The 16,179-nt window shown below is 36.0% G+C and overlaps 1 protein-coding gene across 6 annotated transcripts in view; it reads left to right on the top strand.

The window, feature by feature from the left end:
* Positions 1 to 16,179, top strand: part of IFT80 (intraflagellar transport 80) — a 114,040-nt gene that overhangs the window by 49,330 nt on the left and 48,531 nt on the right. The gene's annotated exons all lie outside the window — the stretch shown is intronic.

The raw sequence follows: 16,179 nt of genomic DNA, 5'->3' as shown, positions 1-16,179 counted from the left end.
CCAAGTGACAGAGAATAAAGAAGCTGAGCAAAAGAGGGACAAACAGCTACTGGACCACGAGGGGAGAATTTGAGAGATAAGTGACACCATAAGATGAAACAACATTAGAATAATTGGGAATCCAGAAGAAGAAGAAAGAGAGAGGGGAGCAGAAGGTATACTGGAGAGAATTATTGGGGAGAATTTCCCCAATATGGCAAAGGGAACGAGCATCAAAATTCAGGAGGTTCAGAGAACGCCCCTCAAAATCAATAAGAATAGGCCCACACCCCATCACCTAATAGTAAAATTTACAAGTCTCAGTGACAAAGAGAAAATCCTGAAAGCAGCCCGGGAAAAGAAGTCTGTAACATACAATGGTAAAAATATTAGATTGGCAGCTGACTTATCCACAGAGACCTGGCAGGCCAGAAAGAGCTGGCATGATATTTTCAGAGCACTAAACGAGAAAAACATGCAGCCCAGAATACTATATCCAGCTAGGCTATCATTGAAAATAGAAGGAGAGATTAAAAGCTTCCAGGACAAACAAAAACTGAAAGAATTTGCAAACACCAAACCAGCTCTACAGGAAATCTTGAAAGGGTTCCTCTAAGCAAAGAGAGAGCCTACAAGTGGTAAATCAGAAAGGAACAGTGACCATCTACAGTAACAGTCACCTTACAGGCAATACAATGGCACTAAATCCATATCTCTCAATAGTTACCCTGAATGTTAATGGGCTAAATGCCCCTGTCAAAAGACACAGGGTATCAGAATGGATAAAAAAACAAAACCTATCTATATGTTCCCTCCAAGAAACTCATTTTAAGCCCGAAGACACCTCCAGATTTAAAGTGAGGGGGTGGAAAAGAATTTACCATGCTAATGGACATCAGAAGAAAGCAGGAGTGGCAATCCTTATATCAGATCAATTAGATTTTAAGCCAAAGACTATAATAAGAGATGAGGAAGGACACTATATCATACTCAAAGGGTCTGTCCAACAAGATTTAACAATTTTAAATATCTATGCCCCCAACGTGGGAGCAGCCAACTATATAAACCAATTAATAACAAAATCAAAGAAACATTCATCTGTTGATAGACATCTAGGTTCTTTCCACAGTTTGGCTATTGTAGACGTTGCTGCTATAAACATTCGGGTGCATGTGCCCCTTCGGATCGCTGTTTGTATCTTTAGGGTAAATATCCAGTAGTGCAATTGCTGGGTCATAGGGTAGTTCTATTTTCAACATTTTGAGGAACCTTCAAGCTGTTTTCCAGAGTGGCTGCACCAGCTTGCATTCCCACCAACAGTGTAGGAGGGTTCCCCTTTCTCTACATCCTCGCCAGCATCTGTCATTTCCTGACTTGTTAATTTTAGCCATTCTGACTGGTGTGAGGTGATATCTCATTGTGGTTTTGATTTGTATTTCTCTGATGCTGAGTGATGTGGAGTACTTTTTCATGTGTCTGTTGGCCATCTGGATGTCTTCTTTGCAGAAATGTCTGTTCATGTCCTCTGCCCATTTCTTGATTGGATTATTTGTTCTTTGGGTGTTGAGTTTGCTAAGTTCTTTATAGATTCTGGACACTAGTCCTTTATCTGATATGTCGTTTGCAAATATCTTCTCCCATTCTGTCAGTTGTCTTTTGGTTTTGTTAACTGTTTCCTTTGCTGTGCAAAAGTTTTTGATCTTGATGAAATCCCAGTAGTTCATTTTTGCCCTTGCTTCCCTTACTTTTGGTGATGTTCCTAGGAAGAGGTTGCTGCAGCTGAGGTCGAAGAGGTTGCTGCCTGTGTTCTCCTCAAGGATTTTGATGGATTCCTTTCTCACATTGAGGTCCTTCATCCATTTTTTTTTTTTAAGATTTGTATTTATTTATTTATTTGATAGAGACCACAAGTGGGCAGAGAGGCAGGCAGAGAGACAGAGAGAGGGGGAAGCAGGCTCCCTGCTAAGCAGAGAGCCCAATGCGGGCTTGATCCCAGGACTCAGGGATCATGACCTGAGCCTAAGGCAAAGGCTTTAACCCACTGAGCCACCCAGGCGCCCCCTTCATCCATTTTGAGTCTATTTGTGTGTGTGGTGTAAGGAAATGGTCCAATTTCATTTTTCTGCATGTGGCTGTCCAATTTTCCCAACACCATTTATTGAAGAGGCTGTCTTTTTTCCATTGGACATTCTTTCCTGCTTTGTCGAAGATGAGTTGACCATAGAGTTGAGGGTCTATTTCTGGGCTCTCTATTCTGTTCCATTGATCTATGTGTCTGTTCTTGTGCCAGTACCATGCTGTCTTGATGATGACAGCTTTGTAATGGAGCTTGAAGTCCAGAATTGTGATGCCACCAACTTTGGCTTTATTTTTCAATCTTCCTTTGGCTATTCAAGGTCTTTTCTGGCTCCATATAAATTTTAGGGTTATTTGTTCCATTTCTTTGGAAAAAAAAAAAAGAAGGATGGTACTTTGATAGGAATTGCATTAAATTTGTAGATTGCTTTAGGTAGCATAGACATTTTCACAATATTTGTTCTTCCAATCCAGGAGCATGGAACATTTTTCCATTTCTTTCTTCCTCAATTTCTTTCATGATTACTTTATAGTTTTCTGAGTATAGATTCTTAGACTCTTTGGTTAGGTTTATTCCTAGGTATCTTATAGTTTTGGGTGCAGTTGTAAATGGATTGTAAATGGGATTGACTCCTTAATTTCTCTTTCTTCTGTCTTGCTGTTGGTGTAGAGAAATGCAACTGATTTCTGTGCATTGATTTTATATCCTGACGCTTTACTGAATTCCTGTATAAGTTCTAGCAGTTTTGGAGTGGAGTCTTTTGGGTTTTCCTTCTGCCCATTTTTTGACATGATTATCTGTTTTGTGTGTGTTAAGTTTGGGAAGTTCGTTATAGATCCTGGATATCAACCTTTTGTCTGTACTGTCATTTGCAAATATCTTCTCCCATTCCGTGGGTTGCCTCTTTGTTTTGTTGACTGTTTCCTTTGGTGTGCAGAAGCTTTTGATCTTGATGAAGTCCCCAAAGTTTATTTTCACTTTTGTTTCCTTTTCCTTTGGAGATATATCTTGAAAGAAGTTGCTGTGGCTGATATCGAAAAGGTTACTGCCTTTGTTCTCTTCTAGGATTCTGATGGATTCCTGTCTCAAGTTGAGGTCTTTTATCCATTTTGAGTTTATCTTTGTGTATAGCGTAAGAGAATGGTCGAATTTCATTCTTCTACATATAGCTGTCCAGTTTTCCCAGCACCATTTATTGAAGAGACTGTCTTTTTTCCACTGTATATTTTTTCCTGTTTTATCGAAGATTATTTGACCATAGAGTTGAGAGTCCATATCTGGGCTCTCTACTCTGTTGCACTGGTCTATAGTCTGTTTTTATGCCAGTACCATGCTGTCTTGGTGATCACAGCTTTGTAGTAAAGCTTGAAATCAGGTAATGTGATGCCCCCAGTTTTGTTTTTCTTTTTCAACATTTCCTTAGCAATTCGGGATCTCTTCTGATTCCATACAAATTTTAGGATTATTCGCTCCAGCTCTTTGAAAAATACCGGTGGAATTTTGATCGGAATGGCATTAAAGGTATAGATTGCTCTAGGCAGTATAGACATTTTAACAATGTTTATTCTTCCAATCCAAGAGCATGGAATGGTCTTCCATCTTTTTGTGTCTAGAAATATATTTTTTAAAGAAAAAAACCAGAAGAACAAAGTCTAAACATAAATTATCAATAGAGAAATTATAAAAAGGAATCAAATAGATTATCTTGAACTGAAAAAAATGAGCAAAGAATAAAAAGTATATTGTAAATGTCTGCAGAACCCCAAAATATGATCTGTCTCTTCATGATACAAATAGAAATCACAGTGTAATGCCACTTTTCAATCTTCAGAAAATGGGAAAATGGGTCTCCTTACAAAGCGGTGAAGGGCGTATTAAGTGGTACAACTTTTCTCAAGTATAATTTGGCAAAATCTATCTAGAACCTTGAAACTTTGACACAGCTATTATCCTTTCAAGGAAGTTTAAAGATGCATTGCATATTCATTTGTTCATTTATTTTCATATTCATTCATTCCTTCATGAATATTTATTGTGTCTATTACATGCCAGGCACTTGCCCTAGGTGTTAAAGAAACAGCAATAAACAAAATAAATTCCCTGCTCTCCTTAAGCGAGTTTTCATTCCAGCAGATGAAAAGCTATACACAAACAAACAGAATCAATATATAATATGTTAAGTGATAATAAATGACAAAAAAATAAGGCTGGGTAAGGAAGATGGCATTATTTTAGGTGAGGTATCAGGGAATTTCATAAACTAAATATACAGTATTGAGTTGTTAGTAAAATAAATTATAGTACAAGTAAATTACTTATGAAATAAAAATTAAAATCCATAGTACCATAATTTTCCCCTTCATTTGATAATAAAATTTTTAACTTTGATTTTTAATAAACACATTATTCAAATACATGAAATAGAAACTTTCAAGTTAAATTAGATTATATTATTGAATTGCATTATGTTACATTAAATGGAACAGAATTAAAGGGAAAAGATACCTTTGGCCAGGTTTTTAAATTAACCTACGTTATTGCTTTTATTAATCAGCAGGTGGTGCTATTGCTTGTGTAAGACAACTTTTGCCATTTTTTTTTCACTGTTCATGAATATTCCGTTAGTTATTATAATAAAAAGACTTCCCTCTGTTCATTCATTCTTCCATTCAATTAAAATAATTGCAGTGATTCATCACCTGCAGTAACTGGTCTTACTGCTATATGTAACTTTTCATTGTCAATTACAGATGTGAACATATACAATTTAAGGTAGCCTGCAATTTCCTAATTCCTGGGATATGAGGGAGAATATTGATTTTAAAAATCATTAGTGTAACAAAGAAATGTAAGAAACTTTGCATCTATCATCTCTTCCCCCTAAACTTAATCTGTAAGCACACACTTTACCAACTGAATTCATCCGACTTGGCTAAGGATACATGCTTTTGAGAATCTTTTTAATCTAGTATATTTATAGAGCAGTAGTAAAGGGAAAGGTGAGATTGGCATTTGGGAGGTGCTTTTGTAAGTTTTTACAGTTAAATCTTGTGTTTTAGTGTAAATATTTCTTGTTGCGTTGGTGGGGAACTCTGTGCCTAAGCAATTTGACAGAATACAGGTCTCTTCTCTTTCAAGGACGTAAAATCCTTTAATGAATAAGTCAACACTTTATAAATGCATTCTCATTTGTTCTCTATATTGGCTGTGCAGTATGATGGCATATTATATTTATTTTTTTAAAGATTTTATTTACTTATTAGAGAGAGAGTATGTGAGCAGTGGGAGGGGCAGAGGGAAAGAGAGCCTATCAAGGAGATTCTGTACTGAGTGCAGAGCCGGGCCTTGGGGCTCAATCCCACAACCCTCAGTTCATGACCTAAACCTAAATCAAGAGTCAGATGCTTAATCCACTAAGCCACCTAGGCACCCCATGTTGTAATGTACTTTAATGTAGGAGTGGTATTAACATGGTTGTAGAGCCCTAGAGTCAAGATCAAGACTCCAGTGGTGAATTTACAGAGTTAAATGGGCTGAGCTAAGTGATTACCTCTTCCCTTTCAATTCCACCATTCTGCGATACGTCTTTCATGGCCATTGGAAATACCTGCTTGCTTCTTCTCATAAGTAGTAGTAGGGTATTGTTTCTTTGTTTTATAGGAAGATTGTTACAAGGAAGAGGTAGCACTGCACATGGTATACTAGAAGTAGGAAAAACTCAAGCAGTGCTAGAGAAGTGTGGCTGATCCTGTAACTTCAGACTTATTATATATTTTATTATACTTGGATATAAGTAGCAGAAACCATTAAGCAAAAAGAAGAACTGGCTACAAGGTGACTGGGATATCTTCCAGAGGCCAGGTCAAGGAACTGTGCTTCCTTTGCAGTATGAGACCCTACTATCCGAAATTGGGAAATTCACCAAGCATAACAGAGTTCTATTACAGAATTAATTTTTAATCTTAAAATCAATACCTAACACATGGCAGGTGTTCCATAAATGTTGCATTTTAATGGATCATTGTACAGACAAAAGACATTGTTTTGGTTTCGAATGGCTTATATTTACTTAACAGTATAACTCAGTGACTTACATTGCAGCATATTGACTAGATTATTCCTAGAATTGATCCATTTAATCAATTTGGTTGATGTTTTTGAGAAAGCTACTTTAAGATTTCTAAATCTTTGGCTTTTAATTTGTTCCTTGGATTTTTCTATTTTAAAAAGGTTGAAGTCAGTGGCGTCTGGGTGCTTCAGTGGGTTAAAGCCTCTGCCTTTGGCTCAGGTCATGATCCCGGGGTCCTGGGATTGGCCCGCTCAGCGGGGAGCCTGCTTCCTCCTCTCTCTCTGCCTGCCTCTCCGTCTACTTGTGATTTCTGTCTGTCAAATAAATAAATAAAATCTTAAAAAAAAAGAAAAACGTTGAAGTCATGGTTGAACTCTGGGAAAGAATTCTTTGCTAAGGACACAGGCATATTCATTCATTCATTCATTTAACAAATACCGATGTGTGCTAAACTCTCTGTGATACTCTAGCTAGTCAAAGAATAATATTCATATATGTCCTTTAGGGGTAAGTCACCCTCTATTGAGAGTACTGATATGTAAACAGATAATTAAATAACATGGTTATTTAATGGCAAAGATTATAATTGTTGTGGGAGAATAGAGAAGGAATAGGGTATTGGCAAGTTTTTAGGTATGTCTGTACTTAGGATGAGACTAAAGTTGGTTTAAGTAAGCTTTCTTTCTGGTCAAATACCTTAAAAACATTAAAATGTGGGTTTTTAAAAAAATAACTAGAGATCTTTTTTTAACCAATAAGCACAAATTTGATATTGCTTTTTTTCTGATTTTGGTACCTAAAAATCTAAATTTAATTATCTATGTCTAGAAACACAGAACTTCACTTCTGTTGACAAATGTTCTTTAAGTGTACATGTGCTAAAATCATGCAGAAGCTCCTGTTACACATGGACCAGTCCACTAACTCCTTCCACACAATATGTCATTGTTCCTCCATCCTCCATTTGGAGAAGTGGTATAATTTCCTCTTCTACAATCTCTCTCATAGTATCTTCTGCATAAACAAAAATACCTCATTAACTAAACTCCAATATTCATACATTCTGATTAGTTAGTGCTAGAAATCAGTTATGTAAAAATTTTAAATCCTTTATTTTGATTTAAGGAAAGATGTTATTTCCTTTTACTTAATCATTTTTAGTTAAATTATCTTTCCCTTCTGAACCTCTTTCCTTTTTATTTATTTATTTTTTTAAGATTTTATTTATTTGAGAGAGAGAGCATGAGAGGGAAGAGGGTCAGAAGGAGAAGCAGACTCACTGCTGAGCAGGGAGTCCGATGAGGGGCACCATCCCAGGACTCCAGGATCATGACCTGAGCCGAAGGCAGCTGCTTAACCAACTGAGCCACCCAGGTGCCCCCCTCTTCCCTTTTTAAAGAAATTCTATAGATTTTTTTCCCAGACCATTAGGGCATATTAGTATCATCTGTTTAGTATCATCTGTTTAAATTTTAATAATCTAAAATTGATCCTTAAGGATTTTCCCCCTCAGGATTCTAAGATGTTCATATTTTCTCTGAGGAAGGTTCTGTTTAAGAGTCTTAATTTTTTCATACCATCAGGAAATATTCATGAAAAAAATAGCTTGCTTTTTCTTAATAAAGACATGCCTCAGAGATTTTGTAGGCGTGGTTCCAGACCACTGCAATAAAGCGAATATCAGAATACAGCAAGCAAAAATGAAACTTTTTATTTCCCAATGCATGTAAAAGTTATGTTTGTACTACGTTATAGTCTATTAAGTGTGCAATAGCATTATGCCTAAAAAAAGACATTTATATACCTAAATTAAAAAATACTTTATGCTAAAAAAGGCTAACCATCATCTGAGCTTTCAGTGAGTCATAATCTTTGCTGGTGGAGGGTTTTGCTTTAGTGTGGATGGCTGCTGATTGATTAGGATTGTGGTTGCTGTCTTATATGGACTTGGTTCATGGTGCCCCAAAACAATTACAATAATAACATCACTGACCACAGTTCACTGTAACACATATAATAATATTGAGAAAGTTTGAAATATTGTAAGAATTGCCAGATTGTTACACAGAGACACAAAGTGAGCAGATACATTAGAAAAAACAACATCAATTGACTGGGTTGTTACAGGTTGCCACAAACCTTCAATTTGTAAAAAATGCAGCATCTACAAAAGTCAATAAAATGCAATAAAATAAGGTATGCCTGTATAATTTCAATGCTTTCTGTTTAACTTAATGGTAGACTATTAAATGCATATTTTGCTTGATGTCATAAAGCCATTTTGATTCTTTTTTCTTTCTAAAAACAACTTGTTCAGTAATTTTAAATCATTTCTTTTGGATATCCTTGAGAATTTGATACCATGTGAACAACACCAAGATTCTACTACCACTTGGCGACAACATGATCAAATTATTGTTTAGTTTCTTTTTAACTGTGAATGAACCTTTTGAAAGCCAAAACCACAAACCCCAAACTACTTGAAAAAGTGGTAAAAGTACTGGTTAATGTGTTTATGCTTATATCTGAGTCTGAATCTTTGGAGAAAAAAAACTTAAAATCTCCGAATTGGGGCACCTGGATGGCTCAGTCCATTAAGTGTCTGCCTTCTGCTTCCAAGACCCTGGCATGGAGCCCCAAGTTGGGCTCTCTGCTCAGTGGGGAGTCTGGTTCTCCCTCTCTCTCTGCCCTTAGCCCATCCTTCGTGCTCTCTCATGTGTGCTCTCAAATAAATAAAATCTTGAAAAAAATAAATAATAAAATTTCTAAATTGACTTCTGTAATTTCACAGTAGGTCAAATAATGGGCCCCCAAAGATGTCCATGTCCTAATCCCCAGAACCTGTGATTATGTCACCTTAAAAGGTAAAAGGAACTTTGACAATATGATTAAAGGTATGGACCTTCAGATGGTAAGACTATCCTGGATTGTTCAGATTGGCCCAGTCTAATTGTAAATCCTTAAGAGCAGAGAATCTTTCCCAGCTGGGTTAAAAGATGAAGGAGGAGGAGATTCAAAGTAAGAGCAACTCATTCTGCTGTTGCTGGCTTTAAAGATGGTGAAAGGGCTGCACAGCAGATGAATGCAGGTGCCTCTAGAAGCTGCCAGTGGCCTGCACAGAAATGAGGACTTCCATCCTACAGCCATAAGATACTGAATTCTAAGACCCTGAATGAGCAAGGAAATGGATCCTCCCCTAGAGCCTCTAAGAAGAAATGTAGACTTACCAACAACACCTTGATTTTAGCTCAGTGAAAACAGTTTTGGATTTATGATCTATGAGCCATTCTAAGTTTGTGGTAATTTGTTACAATAGTAATAGAAGATTGTGTCTTTGTAACTGAAGTTCAGGGCCATGAGTATGTGGCAATGAGCATGTGGGTGGAAATACCCTGGGGAAGGCTTCCACCACCTTATTGTTAACAAAACTTCTATTAGTTTTATTGCTTTGACTTAAGAAATTATTCTTTTCAGGTCCTTTTCCAAGTATTTGGCTAGTTGAGAGCAGATTTCAAATGAGAGTGAGGAGAGAGGTATAAAATACTATTACACAGGGAGAGGGCCCTTTATGGAGAGAATTTGAGTTGGCCATAGAACACCGTCAATGTTTTGGGTATTTGGGGAGGTACCAGAGTCAAAACCAAACTGGCCAGCCTTAAAATTTTTCAAGATTGCTTTAGAAAAAAATAGTGCTAAACCTCTCAAAAGCATGCCCATCAACAACTGCTGTGCTCTTGCTCAGTGACATAGTGCTTCTTATAGGCAGCTGAAAGTAACATTGATGTTTTACTTGAATAACATATTGTGAATACAGATCACATTTGTGTTCTATAAACTTATTTTATAATTACTGCCTTTTCTATTGCTTTTTTTTCTGTTCTTTGCTTATCTTGTGTTTTTAGAAATTATTTGTTCTTAACCAAGCCAAAATTAGTATTTGTTTACCTTTTCATACTCTGTATCCTAAGAAAACTGTGGTTGCTGCAATCAATTTATTGCTTTGAATTAGGGGGGAAAGATAGACTACTTCATCAGTTTTGTGAAGGCACAAACTTTACCAGTATTGTGAAGGCACAAATAGTGATTAATATTAAACAGTTTAATTAGATAAACAAAAAAGCTTATATTTTGAGGAAATTAGCAACAAAAAATCAAAATAACAAAAATAATGAAAACAAAACCAAAATATAATGTGATAATCATAACATACCAAAAAAATTAATATTTTCATATTTGTATGAACCTGTGTACCTTTCAAGTCTTCGGACAGACCTTTTTTTTTTTATATTTTTTTTTGTTAGGTAATCTCTATACCCAACATGGGGCTTAGACTTAAAACCCTGAGATCTGGAGTCACATGCTGTATTGACTGAGCCAGCCAGGTGCCTCTGAACAGACATATTTTATGAACAGACATAGTTCACATATATTTGTATGTATCTTTTTACTTTTTAGTATTGATGTTGTATACTTATTTTAGTTCAATATTATGTTATGTCTCAAAACACTCAAACTATGAAAGCAAAGCATAATTTCAATAAAAATAGGTTAAGGGGGAAAGATAATGGCAGAGGTAGCATTTTTTAAAAATTAAGATATAACATATACAGTATCTTATGTGTAAGCACAGTAAATTTTTACATATGTAAATACCCAAGAAACCACCACTCACTGATATGAAAAATATTAACAACCCAGAAACTTTCACTGGGTTTCCTCCCAGTTAGTTACTCCTCTATTGTAACTGCTATTCTGACTATGTCATCATAGTTTAGTTTTGCCTGCTTGTGACTTTTATATAAATGGAATCATACAGTATTTTTACTTTCATCTAATTTTTTTTATTCAACCATATGTCTGTGAGATTTATCTATGTTGTTGGGTATAGTGTCATAATTTTTGAATCTTTTCAAATCTCCCCATAAAACAGAAAATTCCACAGACAGCCACTACAACAAAACTTAGATGATATCATATTCCTACAAACTCCCAAATCCAAGTGGTTTCCCAAAATAGTGGTATTTCGACATGTAAACATAGTCTCAGCATCTGTGTGTGAGGAAGCAGAGGAAAGACAGCTAGGCGTCTCAGATCATGAGAAAAGAACTCCCAATTTGCCAATAAATGCCTGAAAGTGAGACAGGCTAATCAGTTCAAATAGAAGTTGAAACTGGACAGAAATCTGTAGGATCATAGTCGCAGAACAGGATCTTAGTCAAATTACATAATGTTGCCAAAGATAATGAAGGCATGCCATAAATAGACAAGCCCTGCCAAATAATTCAAAACAAGTTGAAGGATATTAAAAACATGCAAAAGCTATGAAATAACCATATAAATCAAAACTAGGAAAATTAAGAAATGAGGTGACTAGAGAAAGGGAGACTAGAGATGGCAGAACTCAGAAGGGGATTATAAAAAAGGGAAAAATTATTACAGAAGTGAAGATGAAACTAGAAGGAATATAAGGCAAATAAACAATGGATATTGCCTTAAGGGATAATAGGAAGTAAAATGAAAACAAGGAAAGGGCAAAAGAGATACAAAGTTTTGATAGAAAATGATAGATACAGAAAATAAAGATGCAAAGTATATATAATAGTAGTCTTCAAAGGAGAAGCCCAAAGTTATGAACAGAACAAATACTAAAAGCTACCACTCCAGAAAGATTTCCTCAAACGTAAGGGATTTTAAATTGATATTGAAAAGGCATACTAGATACCTAGGAGAATTGACCCAGATAGCCAACACCCAGATATATGCTAAAAACAAAAACAACAACAACAAAAAAAACTATAGGAGTTTAAAGAAAAAGAAAAAATTTTTGTGGACATCAAAGGAGAAGACTAAGTCACTCATACAGGGGAGAAAATTGAAAATGTCACTAGACTTTGATAACAACACTTTATGCTAGACTATAGGTAAACATAGGATACTCAAAGAATAGGCGAGCCAAACATTTTATATCTGGCCATTCTGAACTTTAAAGGTCTGAAACAAACTGGTATAAACATGTAAGGACTCAGGGAATGTGGTTCCCATAAGTATTTCAAGGAGTCTACTGGAGAATTAGCTTCAGATTAATAATATGACTAGGGTTATAGCAAAATAAGTACTGATTGTCAGCACAAGATACATATTTACTGAGAACTAAGACAAAATGTCTGTGAAGGATACAGTATAATAGGAATCAGCTATAGGCACACATTGCAAAAATGGGAGTAGAATGGAAGTGTATGAAAAGTAGAATAAGGTTGCTTGCAGATGTTAATTGGGAATAAAAAGATACTACTTAAAATCAGACACAGGAAAAAGGGAAGGGGGAAGATATCTCTTAATTTTCATGTTGCTTATAGTGGACAACCACCTAAAACAATTAACAAATTCCTTAATATTAGCAAATATCCAGTCACTGTTCAAATTTTTCAACTCTTTTCTTTTTCAGTTTGTTGAAATTAAGATGCAAATAAGATACAGTCATTGTGATTGATCTTTAAGTTCCCCTTCCAAATTTTTTTCCCTTTGTAATTTTCTCTAGTTAAAGAAACTGGGTCATGTCCTGTAGTTTCCCACAGTCTGGATTTTGCCATCTGCAGTCTCGTGGTGTCATCTAACATGTTTTGGCCTACCCTACATCTACTGTATCAGAAACTGGAGTGGGTCCAGTAATCTATTTTAACAATCCCTCTAGGTAATTCTAATGCACACTGAAGTTTGAAAACCAGTGCTTTCTGTTACTCTTCCTACTTTAGTTTATTTGGAATTCTAATAATAAAAAGTGAGAGAGGAAAAATTAGGTTGATGAATGTGTAACAAGGAGAAACTTAGCATGTCTGACTCCATATTGCCTTGATTTCCCTTGCTTAGAAAGTTCTACTTAGCCCTGCACTCAGGGCTGTTACAGATAAGCTTTGCCAAAACTGCTTTTTACCCAAATCTAACTCACTCGAGATGAGGACGGATATACAGAAACTACATGACCAGATTCCTGTACTCAAAGATCAACTGATCAAAGACAAAGAGGTTACACGGTCTTTCTTTACAAACAAAATCACTCTCCTTGCCCTGTCATCTAGCCTCTCAACTTAATTGCCCTGTCAGGTGGTGAGCAGAGCAAGCTTGGACTTGGTAACAACTGTAAAAAAAACAAGTTTATGCATAAATATGAGAAGCTGGATTAGAGGCCAAGACATCGGTCATGTAATTTTCTCAAGAGCTGGCAGATGAATTGGCAGGGTATTAATAGTGAGCCAGTTGTTAATGATAGTCTTAGACCAAATTACAGATTTTGCTTTTCTTGTAGAACAGTGGCTGTATGTTAAAATCACATAGAAAACTTGAAAAAAAATGTACCCAGATCTCATCCCAAGAATTTCTGGACTTAACTGATTGGGTCCCTGGGTTTTGTTATCTTTTATAAAAGCATCCCAGGTGATTCTAATGTGCAACCAGAGTTAAGAACCAGTGTCCTAACTTTCCCTAAGAATCCCCGAAAGAACTCATTAAAAGTTTCCTGGCCCTCAGAGGAGTTGGGTCCACTAATTTACATTTCTAACAAGATCACAGGGAATATAGATGCTCCTGGCCCAGTCATATCCTAAAGTAAGGGATAGTTGCCTTAAAGCAAAAGAAAAGTGTTAAATGTTAAGTGAGAAGGATATTTAAAAATTAATCTTCACGGTTCTTACTACTACTATCACTAAATTACATCTAGGGAGGCTGCCTTATTTCTTTCTAGAGTTTGAAACACAAACATGAATATTCCATGGCATATTTGGGAAGAGAAGAGGCTTAGAGTATTAAAAGTCTCTTTATTTACTTGATTTATTTATTTGAGAGAGTACAGAAGCAGGGTTGGGGCAGAGGGAGAAGGAGAGAGAGAATTTCAAGCAGACTCCCTGCTGAGCGTGGAGCCCAAATGGGGGCTCAATCCAATGATCCTGAGACCAGGACCCAAGCTGAAAGTAAGAGTAGGATAGATACTTAATGACGCTTAACTGACTGAGCCACTCAGGCACCCCTAGAAGTCTGTTTAAAGCACAGATGATAAATAGATCCTTTGACTTACCAATAATTATTAAATTTACTGACTGGACAAAATCACCTTATCTCCCAACCCCACCCCCCAGATTTCATAACTATTAAAGACCCATTCTTTGATGATTTGCTTGTGCTTGTATTTTTTTTTTAGAAACTAATAGAGTCATCTAAAAGAAAACACTTCTTAATTTTAAATAAAAATATAAATATTTAATATAACTTATATCATGGTACTGTTATATTCTTTGAAGTTTGTTTTTAGAGATAAGTTGCATGTTGCAGATGTCATTGTTAATGAACCTTACAGACTGAAAGAAGTCAGAGAAATATAGGGTGATGATAGTATTATCTACACATTTCTTTCCAGTTTCTCCTTTTAGTTAGGATCAGTCATCCAGGGGTTTTTAGATACATTTTTCTATGTTTAATTTTAGTAAAATGTATCTTTCTGGCTGATTTGGTTCTTTGGGTATTTTAAGATCATACTTTAGAGTAAATAGGTTTAAGGGGCACCTGGGTGGCTCAGTCAGTTAAGCATCTGACTCTTGATTTTGGCTCAAGTCATCATCTCGGGGTTGTGAGGTCAAGTTCTGTGTCAGGCACCACGCTGGGCATAGAGCCTGCTTAAGATTCTTTCTCTCCCTCTGCTCCTTTCTGCCACTCCCAGTCCCTGCTCTCACATGCTCTCTCTCTCTCTCTCTCAAAAAAAGTAATATTTTAAAATATGAATCTGTGGTTTAAAAATAAGATCTTTGTTGCATCTACACCATGAGAATAGACTAGTTTTAGAATGACAGATGTGCCATAAGCCTAGTCCAATCTGTTTTGTATATTAACAATAAGCCTCATTTGCCTATACCAACCACTTAATTTTTATGTAAAATAGTAGTCATGCAGGATTTCATAATACTGTTTGTCAAACACAAATGAGTTGATTTCATTTTATTGCCAGAAGCATATTGTTGGTATCCTTAATGTTGTCTTATTTTTAAAAATCTGATTTCAACTATTATATATATTCTTTTCTTGAACTTGCTCTTCTTAATTTTAGAAAAGGAAGTTTCTAACATTTTCATACTGCTGATGAAGTGAAAGTTCGTTTATTACCTTCTCCTTGATGACTTTTTTAATAGGCATTTTATTATTATTTTTTTAAAGATTTTATTTATTTGAGAGAGAGAGCATAAGAGGGTGAGGGTCAGAGGGAAAGCAGACTCCCCGCTTAGCAGGGAGCCCAATGTGGGGACTCAACCCTGGGACTCCAGGATCATGACCTGAGCCAAAGGCAGTCACTTAACCAACTGAGCCACCCAGGCACCCTATAGACCTTTTACTTAAGCAACAGATAGAGGTTTAAAGGAAGTGTCAGTGAGTGGAAAGAGTGAGTCATTCAGCATATTTATTGTATATATGAACTTTATAGGGAATTTAAAGTCTTTTTTGATAGTAGTGTGAATTAATGAATCTTTTTCTATATCTTTCCCATTTTCTCCACATTTTTTGGTCAGTGAGCCCATAGCTAACAATGAACACATTTGAAGCAGCAATATTGTGCAACAAAATAAATACCCCCCAAGAGCAACCAAAAAATCAACAACAAAAAAAATCAAGACTTAATTTGACTTTGGGCTGTAAGGTTGGAAGAATGGGAAGAGAATGTATATCAATTTAGTCAAATAAATAAATCATCCTTTTAGCAAATATTTATGTCGCATCTGAATAAATGAAAGAAAATGCTTGTAATAGCATCTTTTTTTTTTTTTAAGATTTTATTTATTTATTTGACAGACAGAGATCACAAGTAGGCAGAGAGGCAGGTGGGGGGGGAAGCAGGCTCCCTGCTGAGCAGAGAGCCTGATGTGGGACTCGATTCCAGGTTGCTGGGATCATGCCCTGAGCCGAAGGCAGAGGCTTTAACCCACTGAGCCACCCAGGTGCTCCTTGTAATAGCATCTTTTAAAAGTCTTTTTCTTACTGTCTTATTCACACACACACACACACACACACACACACA

This window comes from Mustela putorius, unplaced genomic scaffold, assembly GCF_011764305.1.
Source record: "Mustela putorius furo isolate JIRA1106 unplaced genomic scaffold, ASM1176430v1.1 tig00003834_pilon_pilon_pilon, whole genome shotgun sequence".
Classification (NCBI taxonomy): domain Eukaryota; kingdom Metazoa; phylum Chordata; class Mammalia; order Carnivora; family Mustelidae; genus Mustela; species Mustela putorius.
The sequence above is the reverse complement of the archived record's forward strand: the minus strand, read 5'-3'. Positions and strand labels throughout refer to the sequence as shown.